The sequence below is a fragment of the Mastomys coucha genome, unplaced genomic scaffold, assembly GCF_008632895.1.
Source record: "Mastomys coucha isolate ucsf_1 unplaced genomic scaffold, UCSF_Mcou_1 pScaffold21, whole genome shotgun sequence".
NCBI classification, from domain to species: domain Eukaryota; kingdom Metazoa; phylum Chordata; class Mammalia; order Rodentia; family Muridae; genus Mastomys; species Mastomys coucha.
In genome coordinates, this window is record NW_022196904.1 from 156,543,452 (window position 1) to 156,556,377 (window position 12,926).

The 12,926-nt window shown below is 47.2% G+C and overlaps 1 protein-coding gene across 3 annotated transcripts in view; it reads left to right on the forward strand.

Annotated features, from left to right (window-relative positions):
* Positions 1 to 692: 692 nt before the first annotated feature.
* The window catches only part of Kank1 (KN motif and ankyrin repeat domains 1), a 190,996-nt gene continuing 178,762 nt past the window's right edge, over positions 693 to 12,926 (forward strand). For 2 of the 3 annotated variants that reach the window (XM_031389987.1, XM_031389991.1), the window contains exon 1: positions 852 to 1,177. The gene's annotated coding sequence lies outside the window, so the exon portion shown is untranslated. Of the gene's footprint in view, positions 1,178 to 12,926 lie in introns of all 3 variants that reach the window. The other variant, XM_031389988.1, reaches the window with a different exon arrangement.

Genomic DNA, 12,926 nt, shown 5'->3' on the forward strand with positions numbered 1-12,926 from the left:
TTCTCTGTATAGCCCTGGCTGTCCTGGAGCGCACTCTGTAGACCAGGCTGGTCTCGAACTCGGAAATCCTCGCCTGCCTCTGCCTCCCAAGTGCTGGGATTAAAGGCGTGCGCCACCACGTAGGGCTCTGTCCTCCTTCTTGAAAGAGGACTTGCGCCTCAGTCCCCATCTCATTTCTTGTGGATCTACTGCCCTTCTTTCAGATGAAGCTTTTAGGGACAAGTGATTTCTTTCGTGGGCTCCACACTCTGTAGCCAGGCCTGGTCACTTAGGACTCCAGACTCTTCACTCTGCGAGGTGCTGGAAGGAATGCGTCTAGGCCCCTGCGGCATCTTAGTTGGCTGCAAGTTTCCAGCCGCCCCAGAACGGACTTGCAACCTGGAGTCTCCTACTCCATTCAGGTTCCCAAACCAACTTCTTAACGGGGCCGTGTACAAGCGCGCTATCGGGGTGCTAATCTGCTCCTGGCGCGGCCAGTTCCCCAGGTCTACAACTTGCTCGCACCGAACACCCTCCAGGGCGAATGGGAGGGTCGCACAGGCGGGTAGGAACCAGTGGTGTGGAGGTGCGCCTGGGAGAATCGCGGTGGCGCGCAGGCGCACTGGGCTCTCCACGGCCGGCTCCCGGGTACAAAGAGCGCGCGGTGCCTTGAGGACATCTCCACTAGAGCCGCAGCCGGTTAGTGTCCCTGCACTCGGTGGCTCCCGGCAACTGCAGGTTACTCTTGCGCAGCAACTGCAGGATTCTGCTCCGCGTTCTGATGCTACCCGAGTTTGATTCTGGCGCTGCCCGAGGCCCCGCCCAACGCTTCTCGGTCCCGCCCCGCTAGCCGCCCGCCCTGCTCCAGCTCCAGACTCGCGGCGCTGGAGGTGAGTAGTGGCTGCGCTCCGCTCCTGTCTCCTGCAGGGACGATCGGTGCGCCTGGGCTCCGACTCTACCCTGAGCCAACAGGGTGCCCAGCCTCACACTCTTGGCGCGTGCTGGGGCTCACGGCGACTCTGGCCCTGGGATTGCACTGGGAAGGTCCGCGGGGTTGCTTGGCTAGCAGTCGCTTGGGATCACCGCTGGCGCTTGAGGGGGCGGCGCCTCCCGACCTGGAGTGGGACGCGCCGGTCCTTTGATACCAGGCAGTCCTTTCGGAGCCGGAGGGTTGTACAGTTTTCCGAGGCGTCCCAGGGTAAGATCGGTATAGCCTCTGGAAGGAGGGAGCGGCGATTAGTACCCCTTTATCCTGGTCCCGGAGCGGCAGGTGGCCCTAGCTGGTGTTGCAGGGTCTGGGCGTGGGGGAGGGGTGGGTGCGGCCTTTAGGGACCGCCCTAAGCTCCGGGACCTGCTTGAGTTTCTGAGGACCTGCGGTGTCAGGGCGGGTGGCAGCGTTCCGGGGCACACTTGGTCGCGCAGGCACGTGGGAAACCCCGCGCTCCGGAGCCGCGGAGCTGGTGGGTCGCATCCCCCTTCACCAGGTCCCTTTGCAACTTTCAAAGGCAACTTTTCGCGGGCGGTCCGGCCGGAGCTGACTGCGCGCGGCTGACCCGGCGCGGGCCTCGTTGTTCGCGTTGGCAAGGTTCTGTGGCGTCCCCCAGCGCTTGTTTTCTGCACTTCTCTCCTGAGCTGCCTCTCCGTTCGTCTTCTTAGGGTATAGAGTCAGACCGAGAGCCCAAGACTAATCGGGAATGCCGATCCCCCGGATCAGTGACCTTGGTCGTCACCTGGGCTACTTGGGAACCAAAGCCTCCTTGCTTATGTATAGTTAATGGCGAGTTTGTTAAGAGCTGGTTTTTATGCGATATTTAGTTATCTTGTTTCTCATTTTTCATTTCTCCTGTAAGTTGTTGGGCCCCTTTCACGTTTAATCTATTTAAGCTTTATTTAAAAAGTTGAGATGTAATACACATCAATATGCCTTTTAAAATTCATGAGTCACTGACTTTAAATATAGTAATAAAATTGTGCTATCATCAACAACTAACCAGAAGGTTTTCATTGCTCTTACCTACCCACAAAAACCACCTCCCCGACTGAGCGGCTGCAGTTTCTGCCTCTTCTAGATAGTGAGAAGACACGCAATCAACCTTTGGTTGTTTTACAGTTAAATTTTGGGAAAGGTTGCAGAGCTGGGCGGCAGCGGGAAAGTGTGTCAGTTCATTGGGGAGATTAAACAGGGTGAGGATGGAGGAGTGTGTGCCCGTGCTCTAGGAAGGGGAGTTCAGTTAGCTCCCACGGGGGCCTTTGGTGAGCTTCCTGAGCCAGGGCTGCCTCCTCCACCGGTCGCTCTAGTTGACTGAGTTACAATGGCAGAAGTGAGTCCTGGAGGTGGGTGTGGGCTGGGGTTTGGGAGTTGGGGTTGGGAGGAGGGGGTGGGATTGGAGGGATCGATAGGCAACAACTAAAGAGGACAGAAATCAGAGCCTGCACGAGCACAAAGGAGACAGATTAAAGGGGAAAAGACCCTTCAAGTTTAAAAGCAAGGTTTGTTTTTAGTACTGGGGTTCCAGCTCAGGGCCTCAATCACGCTAAATAAGTATTTTCCATTGGGCTCCACGCCCAGTGCCAAAAAGTACTTTTTAAAAAAAATGTCCAAACCGGCTGGGAAGAAACTACAGGCATTGCTATGTCAAAAACTTGGTTTGATAATCCTGTGACTACTGGAGCTCAGGAGCCATTCCCTTCAAGGGAGGATGGAAGAGGAAGGGTCTAGATGGGGAGAAAGCCAAGGTTTGGGAAGACAGTGCCTTTTAATGGCTGTGTAGTATTTCTTTGTGAGACTGTACCCCACTTAGTCCATTTTAGGATGGGACTTTGAGTTTGTATGTATGTATGTATACATGTCTATTGGGAATAGGAGTAAAGTTAGGAGTTCTGAGCTAGTGTTTGGATTAGATGATACTGTCAAATAGATTTCTAAAGTAGTTTTTTTCTTTTCTTTACTTTCTCTCTCTCTCTCTCTCTCTTTTTTTAGATAATACCGCCAACAGCAGTGTGTGTGAGCTTTATACTGCCCTTAAACTACAATAGGAGATTTAACAGTGGTGCCCTCTGCTCTGATAAATCACAATTCTAATACTTTTATAGTGTTTCTTAAACATATCCTAATAGTTTTGAAATATTGTTATTAAAAATACCATCCAACCCATGTGTGTGTGTGTGTATTGATATAGGATCTCATGTAGCCCAGGCTAGCCTGAAACTCACTGTCTAGCAGAGGATAGTCTTGAACTTCCACAGGCAGGGATTGCAGAACTGTGGGCCATGGTTGGTGCAGGTACTGGGATGCTTCCGGGTGTGCCTTCATGCGACTGTAATCATCCTGTCATTGGGAATGTTTATCCATTTGGAACAGTGTGTGATGCTGCAGAAATTCTCTTTGTGTGTAGCTTCCCCTCATACCTGGTTGCTTAGTAGCTGGGACTTCTCATTTGCATGTCTCTGAGTCCTTGTTGTTACACCACTCCCTGCAAAGCTGAGGGAACCTCTGACCCAAGTACGGAATTGAGTAAAGACATCTTTAAGTTGGTAGCAGTGACAGGGTCTCTTGTGGGTTGAAATGCTATTTCTGAAGATAATGGCGAGGGCGACCCTAATGTCTTCCTTCTAAATAGAGTTAAGCGGCAATTTCATTGAGCAGTCACGTTCAGTTTTTCTTTGTGTGATACTTTGTGGCAGAAGCTCTGAGCCAGGGGCCTTAGGAGATAAAAAGAAGGATCTTATTATAAAGTCCGGTTTTGTTGGTTTGTTTGCTTTGTCCAGAAAGAGTGTGCAAAAATGTAAAGTTTGGCAAAATTCCAGCTCAGAACTGAGGGTTATTTTATCTGTTTATGTTTGAGTTCTGAGTCAGGTTCTTCTGTGGATGTTTAAGAGCGGTTTCTGGGGCTGGAGAGATGGCTCAGGGGTTAAGACTGCTCTTCCAAAGGTCCCGAGTTCAAATCCCAGCAACCATATGGTGGCTCACAACCATCTCATAATGAGATCCGAAGTCCTCTTCTGGGGTGTCTGAAGACAGCTACAATGTACTTACATATAACAAATAAATAAATAAACAAATCTTAAAAAAAGAAAGAGCGGTTTCTGAGAGCTGTCAGTCTTAGGCTGATCTTCAAGGGATCTCAGGGGAAATGAGGGCTACTGAACATCTCTAGGGAGCCTCGAAGTGGACGGGGAGGTCCTGTTGGCTTCCAGGACAGCAGAAGTGGTGTGGGATTCTTTGCTCTTCTTCAGGAAGATTGTAAGGAGCAGAGCCAACAGAAAGGCAGGGCAACGCTTGGTTTTAAAGAGCTGTTTCGTACCTGCACGTCGGCACTGTGGGGGCTCCTTTGGAAGACTTGGGGGCCCGGGATTCATGTGTGGCTGCTTTGAGTAGCTAAAGAAGAGCTTGCAACTTCTTTTCTTCCCTCCTTGAAATGCAGTGCAGATTTCCCTAGTGGGGAAGCTTGTGAGTAAGGTTGATAGCCTTTAACCTTGGTAAATAATAATTATAAGTCTTTCTATGACATGCAGGATCCTGGTGGAGGAACCCTGAGCTCATAGCAAGGGAGGAGGAACGGGGGTACTGAGCCAGAACCGGAAGCAGGGGCTAAACCTGCCTGCCATAGGCCCCAGTGGCTCATTCTCAGAGGTGGTCACTGCACTAGGGGTAGCTAGCAGGGATCTGGGTGACAGGCAAGGGGTTGATTATGCCTCGAGAACCAGAACCTCAAGTAGGCAATGCCATAGAAGTTAGATACCAACAATGCTGGACATGGGATGTTTGAATGGCAGTTTGAGATTGCCCTCCTTTATCCATAGACTTGTGACTGGGAATGCCAGCCTGCATGTAACAAATACTGTTGTTGTTCTGAGACAAGATCCCCTGATTGGAATATAGGATCTGTAGCTTGCTCTGTGAATTTTGGTGAGTTATTGAACTGCTCTATGCTTCGCTTTCCCTGCTGTGAAATAGAGGTAGTAGGTTGAGTGTGTGGCATAAATCTGTGATCTCAGAGACTTGGGGATGTTGGACTGGTCATGTGTTCAAGGCCAACCTGGGAGAGACTTCTGTGCATTTGGGAGGGACAAGGAAAGAAAACAATGAAATTTACTTGTTTTTTTGTTTGTTTGTTTGTGAAGCGACCCCCCCCCCCAACACTGCACCACCACACCCTAGGCACTGGAGGTGTGGTTGTCTTTGCCCAGGGCAGGTGGTGTCCGGACCACAGCCAGCAGTATCACTGGGTGGTTTTTGTTCCACCCTTAGATTTTTAAGCTTAGACCTGCCTCCTTTTTCTCATCTTGCACTTTGCATTTAAATGGTGGATGCTGGAAGCAAATGGCATTCTCTGTATGAAGACTCTTGGGACAGGTACAGCTTTGATCATTGTCTGTGGATGTGCTCACAGCCTGGCTTGGTAGAGTAAGAAACTTGTTCTAATTTCATTACAGAAGCAATCAGTTAATTGGAAACAATTACAGTATAGTGTCAGGAGGCCTGGAAATCAGAAGAAGATAGCTTTAAAAAAAATCATTTAGTTAATGGAATTGGGCAGTGGAGCTTACACTAAGTCTCAGAAGACACACTAATCCCTGTTTGTATAAGCTGAACCCTGAGAAGCACAGAACCAACTCCTGTTGGTTTGCAGTTAAAACCACTGCAGATAAAACCCCACTTTCTGACATACTGGAGAAAAAAACACTTTCAATGTTTCTTAAAATACAAACGTTGGCTTGATTTGAGACAAGGATGTAGACTTGTTTGTTGATAATTTGCGTCACAGTTTTGGTCTCTTGGCAATAGTCTTTCTGTCTCCGTCTCTCTTTGTTTCTCTCTCTATGCCACCCCGTTCCCCATTTTGTGTCAGTCTCTCTGTAGCCCAGACTGACAGCAAACTGGAGATCCTGTTACCTCAGCTCCACCACTCCTAGCTTTGGTTTAAGGAAAAACATGAAAACAAACAAAAACAAACAAACCAACTGGAGGCAGCAAGGCAGTCAGGTCTGAAAGCATCTTTCTCCTTTTCTTTCCTCCCACCTCCCCCTCTTAGAACCCAGCCGCCCTTCCTTCCCTGGGGGCTGGGATTGCCTCTCCTTTATCATGTGTTGCACCAACCTCTTCCTCTTTTCCTCCTCCCACCCCCACCTAGGACCCATTTTACTACTCTTATTTCTGATATTTAGATTAATTTTGTCAGTTTTGAAATTTATATACATAGCGCCACACAGAGCGTGACCTTCCTGGTTCCTCTCCCTCTGTGTTCTGATCCTAAGATTAATCTCCTTCGTTGTATGGGGGTGTGGGTTACTCATGTTTATTACTGTCTAGGGTTCTGTATTTTGAATATCCGACTCTTTATCATCTTCATGTGGATGGCACTGGATGGTTGCCCTTCTGTTTCTAATAGACATAGTGGTGTTGTGATGGCCACTCTTGGTTGTTCCCTTGACTTAATAGTTAGAGGGAACCTCAACTAAGGAATATCCTCCATCAGATTGGCCTGTAGACACATCTCTGGGGATTTGCTTGATTAATAATTGATAGAGGAGGGCCCAGCCCCTTCTTCTGGACAGCACCATTCCTAGGTCGGTGATCCTGGGTTGTTTAAGAAAGGTAGCTGAGCAAGCCAGAAGAGTGAGCCAGTAACTCACATCATGGTTTCTATTCCAGTTCTTGCTTTCAGTGGTAGACTGTTAACCTGGAAACATAAGATGAAACAAAATCTTCCCACCCCAGTGCGTTATTGCAGCAATAGAAAAGAAAGTCAGGACACCCATCATGGGCACTTCTGTGCCATCTCTCATGTTGTTGTTGAACACACGTGGGCATCTGTTCTGTAGATATGTCTAGGAGAAGAATGGCTGGACCTGGAGTTGAGCTGGGACAGGTACTGCTAAAGTGACTTTGCTGGTGTCTACTCCGGACACTGGTGTATGAGCGCCAGAAACCTGACTTTTCTTGCCAGTGTATGCAGTTGTTTGTGGCCTTATTTCAGCGAACTGTAAGTTACTGCAGGTTTTTGACCTTTCCAGATGGCTAGTGAAGACACAAGCAACCCAAAAGGTTCACATTCTTTTAGCTTATTTAGCATAATAAAAATAGGAACCAAAGCAGTTAAAAAGTTGGTTGAGAGCTGGGCGTGGCAAAGGTGCCCGGACACCCATCGTTTGGCTAGATCTTGAGTTCTGGGCCCATGAAACCTTGCCTCAAAACCAACCAGCTGACCACCAGGGAACTTTGTGTCTGTTATTTATATCTGCTTCTCCATACTGTAAAATACACATTTTTTTGTTTTTTGTTTTCCATTTCACCAAGAGATTTATGTCTAATCAAACTGGAAAGAATAGACTTATATGAAATAGCCTCTAAGAATTTGATATTCAGGGTGTTGTCAGATATGATTAAAAGCTGACAGACTCGTGCTATTTCAGCTTTTATACTGTGCTAAATTAGTTCATTGATTTTTGCCTCCTGAGGTAATATTTTTTGCAAGGGACAGTGTCTGAGTCATGCTGTGGAATGGGCCCTGAAGAAAGATGGGGGGGGGGGCAAGGAGGGAAGAAACAGAGATCCTCGAGAGGGTGGGGCCTGCCAACCCAGAGTCAGGTGACACTGGGAAGAATCAAAGGTTCACGTAAGCTTTGGATGCTGAGAGGACATTGTCTTAGGAATGTAACCTGTAGGGTAGATTGCTTGGGTGTGCTTCGGTTTATTTCCTGAAGGCTATTTTGAAGTTTTTCCTTCAACTTCAGGGCTCCTGTTTTTGTCTTCCCGGTTGATTCTTTTTAAGGAACTAGCCTCTTTTAAAAGTGCCACGCTCAATTACTGCTGCTTCTTTGTTCGTGCCTTCCCTTGGCCCTTGGATATTCGTATGAGTAAGGGATGGGTGTCTGTGATCTGAAATACCTGTGACACGCTTGTGACACCCCTGTGAGGACTGTCCTGTTGCTTGAAGAGTTTGACTCTTGGGTTATGTAAGAGGGAGTCTGGGCTTCGACCTGGGGTGCAGGATCAGATTTTTGTCTCTAAAGACAACACCTTTAACTTCCTTTAGAGCCTAAATTCAGAAGTGGGAGAGAGATGGATGAAGGAAACATTGTAGCCCTGGCAGGCTGTCTTGGTGGGGTGATGGGAATGACAGATATATAGCTAGGTGCAGGGAGAAGCTAGGCTGCCCTTAATAGACATTTAAAAATATTTGTTAAAACACATCTTATCAGTAGCAGAGATAACTGAAGGTTCTCACTGCTCATCACTGCAGTGCTTTAGGCACTGGGTGGTACCTGTCCCTTGGTGAAAGAGTCCCTTGTTTCCATCAGCTAGCCCTTACCATTTAAGATTTAAAGTTGTCCTAGTGAAGTTTGATCCTAGCCACCAGTATGCTTCTGAACTCATTTTTTGTTGTTGTTGTTGTTGTTCCCCAATTCCTGTCCCCTCACCCCTTTTCAATTTGGAGCATGAGGGAGCAACGCATCATGTGTCTCCTATTCCAAGGGTCTGTGTAGGCATACATTTTTTGCAACCTGCTTTTAATAAGGGTTCAACCTCTCCTCTAGCCCACCACTCAGCAGAGGCAGTGGAAGAGGAAAGTTATTAGGATGCGGGGGAAGTGGACCTGTTCAGCAGTAGTTCTTTGAGGGCAAGCTCGATCTTCTGTGGCAGCAAACACCAAATACGACTCAGCAGCTGCAGACCAGTCCTCTAGGCAGGCAGACACCAGGCACGAACCAGCAGCTACAGTCCAGTCCTTTCAGCCAGCAGACACCAGGCAGCTGTAGTTCAATCCTGAAGAAACCACTAGGCTCACCAACTACCCTGAGGTGAGGCTGCAGAAGCAGCAAGCTTCCGGAGGAACCTCATGAGCAGTTCTGGGGAGTTTCTCTTGATGGAGGTGTTATCAACAAATTGAGTTCAACACTGCTGTGTAAGGCGAACCAATACATGCGTGTTGTTATTGACGACGAATAATATAACAGAGCAAACTAAACCAAGGCTCAGTCCTCGTCTCCCACTGTCTATGGGGTCATATCTATATTCCTTCATCAAGCATCCTGTCGTGTGTTTGCTAGAACTAAACATCCTTTCACCTGTGGGCCATCATTTGACATAACTAACTTTCCAAAGAAACTTAAGGTTTCTGCTTCAGGTCTGGATCAGTTTTTTGGGGGAAAAGAGAAACAGATATGATTTATTTTGGGTTTCATGTAGCCATTCTCAAGAAACACACTTTCTGTGGGTGTTCTCCAGGAAACATGAAAGGCCAATACAAGGCCTTTGTGGCCTGGACTCTGGTCCCTAAGGTCATTTTACCTTCTGGAGGATTCAAGAGTCTTACTGAGACACACAGTGTTTCCCTGACGGAGGGAAAGCTGTTCCAGCAATTCACCTCTCAAGGTAAAAAGTAGCCAGTTAGGAAACAAAACATGATGACCACCACCACCACCAGCACCCTACCAAAAACACTGAAAAAATTGGAAGGCCTTATGTCACATGTCCACCCTGTGGGCCCTGTTAGGCACATGGGTTTTGAATCCCAGCCCTTCTGAGGTAGAGGTAGGTTTGTCTGTGTGAGTTCAAGGCCAATCTGATCTATATAGCAAGTCAATGCCCCCCAGAGCTCCACATTGAGACACGGTCTCCCCTCTCTCTCCACAAAGGGCACTAGGACCTTGAAGGCTCCTAGGGCACCTGCTCCTGCATTTAGTAACAAAGGAGGTCATAAAGTTCTGGGGCTGGGACTTTATACAGTGTAGCAATCATTTTTCTTGGGAACTTGGGAAGAACACGTGTGGTGAGCCTCTGGCCTCTCACATCTAGGTTGCCCCAGTAGCTGAGCCTGCTCTGAGTGTGCCCATCTGATGGGGCCTTCACTCAGCCACTGTTGCGTTGTTGATCGAAGTTCAGACGAGGCCTGTGGCATCATATCTGTGTAAATGGCTCTTCACCAGGGCTCCCCTTCCTCTCCTTGATTCTTGGTTTTCTAGCCCAGTGCTTCCTCTCCTGGGTCTCCTTCCTGTTGCCCAGCTCTTGGTTTGAGAGGCTCTGGTTGGGTATAAGGCACTTGGGGCCCAGGAGTCTCAACTCCACTCTTTCCTGCTGGACATGTCTCCTTTGCTTTTGATGTGTTTAAGGAGAAGCTCAAAAACATAATGCTGAAGGGTGTAAGTACATTTTGGTAAATTTGGATTGAATGCTGGAAGTATACAGGAAGGACAATCAGGAAGGGACAACCATTCCTGACTAAAACTCCCTAAAAAGTTGGAAGGGCTGCCTTGTTTACTGTCAAAGGAGCAGTGAAAGGAGCTACTACACTTGCCAGCCCACATGGACAGCGCAGTAGAACTTTCTAAGTGACAAATGGAGCCCAGTTTCCAGGGACCCGGCAGGACACCTCTATGAAGATAAACCATCTCCCCTATCTCTGTCCCTGCCTTGGCTTTTTCTGTCAGCACACTGAGTGTGTGGAGACTGTCTCACACAGACCTAAGGAGACCAGTGAGGTAGGGGATTACGGTCCTCAGGGTCACAGGGCGAGTCCCCTGGTTATTGGGAATAAAGAGTGTTTCTGGGGAGCTGCTGCAGTTGGGTGCTTGTTACTGGGGGCCCTGGGTGGGAGAAAGATGAGATGTTTTCTATGCATACCCAAACTGGTGCTTGAAATATCTTTTCTGAGACTTATGGGGTGGGACTGTAGGTTGGGTGGGGTCGTGCTGGAAGCTTCTGTGGGGTTTCCCAGCTCTGTGGGGTAAGCCATTCACGGTTGGCAACAGTGTCTGTAGAGAATCTGTTTAAACAGCAAGAGATAAATTCGGCTCTCCTGTTTACCTGAGCTTGTGTCTAAAGTTGGACGAGCAGAGGATAGTGATTTGTAACATTGGTGACATTTGTAGCAGTGTTCGGATGAGGAATTTTGGGATAGCGGTGTTCTCATGAGGAATCTCGGGTGCTTTCCAGGGCTGGCTAGAGCGCCGCGTTGTCTGTTCTCACATTCATTAAAACAAACTTTCCCCTCATCAGTACAAGGTCCGTGAGTCAGGACAGGTCACGAAGAAGACATCCGTGCATATCTCACAGACTTGTCTAAATTATGTGAAGACAGTTACAGGGGAGTAAGAACAACAGAAAACTCAGTTTTAAAACTGGACAGGACAGCATTCGTAGTCGTTAGAAAAATGCCTGTTGAGACTACTGCAAACAAATGGTTGAAATTTAAAAGTAACAACAAACCTGATGTAGCAGAGATGTAGGAACATACCCTCTATTGTAGACTGCTGATGAATCGCTAAGTGGGTCGTGTCCCCCTCTCCTGAGAGCTGGTTGAAGTACCTGTTAGGGTGGAACACACACTCTGACTTGGCAACTACACTCACTTCCCTGACAAGATACATATCCTCAGCAAGATTAACATACCATTCATCATAAGCATTTGGGAGACTTCATAAATAAGGCTGATTAGAAACTCTCCAAATGGGTCAAAGGTGGCTGTGATATGGTATAAAGGAGTACTACTGCTTAGTATTGGAAAACAAGAAAGATCGGCTGCTGTCTAGAATAAGATAAACAGGTACAGATGCTATAACAAGAGAAATAGGTCGGGTACAACTACATATTATACGACTTCACTTAGACAAAGCTCAGATTTACACAGAACTAGCCCAGCTGCTAGAAGCCAAGACAGAACAGACTGGAGCAAGGAAGTACTGAGTGGGGAACAGGAGGGACGGCCAACTCTTGCCAGTTTCTGATGTAGGTGTTGACACATCTTTTCTTCCGTTTTCTCCTTTTTTCTTTCTTTCTTTCTTTCTTTCTTTCTTTCTTTCTTTCTTTCTTTCTTTCTTTCTTCTTCTTCTCCTTCTCCTTCTTCTTCTTCTTCTTCTTCTTCTTCTTTGTTTTTTGGGTTTTTTTTCAAGACAGGGTTTCTCTGTGTCCTGGAACTCACTCCGTAGACCAGGCTGGCCTTGAACTTAGAAATCCACCTGCCTCTTGCCTCCCAAATCCTGGGATTAAAGATGTACACCACCACTGCCTGACTCATCTTTTCTTTTCTGTTTTTTCTTTTCTTTTTTAAAGATTTATTTATTTATTATATGTAAGTACATTGTAACTGTCTTTGGACACCTCAGAAGAGGGCGTCAGATCTCATTACAGATGGTTGTGAGCCACTATGTGGTTGCTAGGATTTGAACTCAGGAACTTTGGAGGAGCAGTCTGTGCTCTTAACCGCTGAGCCATCATCTCTCCAGCCCCTGGCTCATCTTTTCATTTGTAAGAATTCATCAAGATAAACATTTAAGTGTTAGGATCTTTATTCTCACTGTACTAATTGTTCCGTGTTTAAAGCATACAGATCAGTTGTTTTTTTTTAAAGTAAAATCATTTTGGTTTATGTTTAAAGATATTTTGTATAAAAGGAAAAACTAACCAGTTTGAACAGACCAGCTCTTAGGGAAACAAAACAAAACAAAACAAAACAACACTTGTGAGATTGCATTGGCTAGTTTTATGTCAACTTACCACAAGCTAGAGTCATCTGAGATGAGGCATCTCAATTGAGAAAACGCCTCCATAAGATCAGGCTATAAGGTAATTAGTGGTTAGGGGAGGGCCCAGCCCATTGTGGGTGGGACCATTTCAGGCGGGTGGTCTTGGGTTCTATAAGAAAGCAGGCTGGACAAGTCATGGGGAGCCAGCCAGTAAGCACCTCTCCGTACCCCCTCTACATCAGCTCCTGTCTCCAGGTTCCTGCCCTGTTTGAGTTCCTGTTCTTTTTTCCTTCAGTGGTGGACGGTGCCATGGAAGTGTAAGCCAAAGAAACCCTTTTTTCCCTAAGCTGCTTTTGGTCATGGTGTTTCATCATAGCAATAGAAACCCCAACTAAGAGATCAGTTACTGTTTGTCAAATTCTTTTTAATTGGTGTTTGAAAAATGGTTCAAATCTTCAGGTCAGATTTCCAAGCAGCCA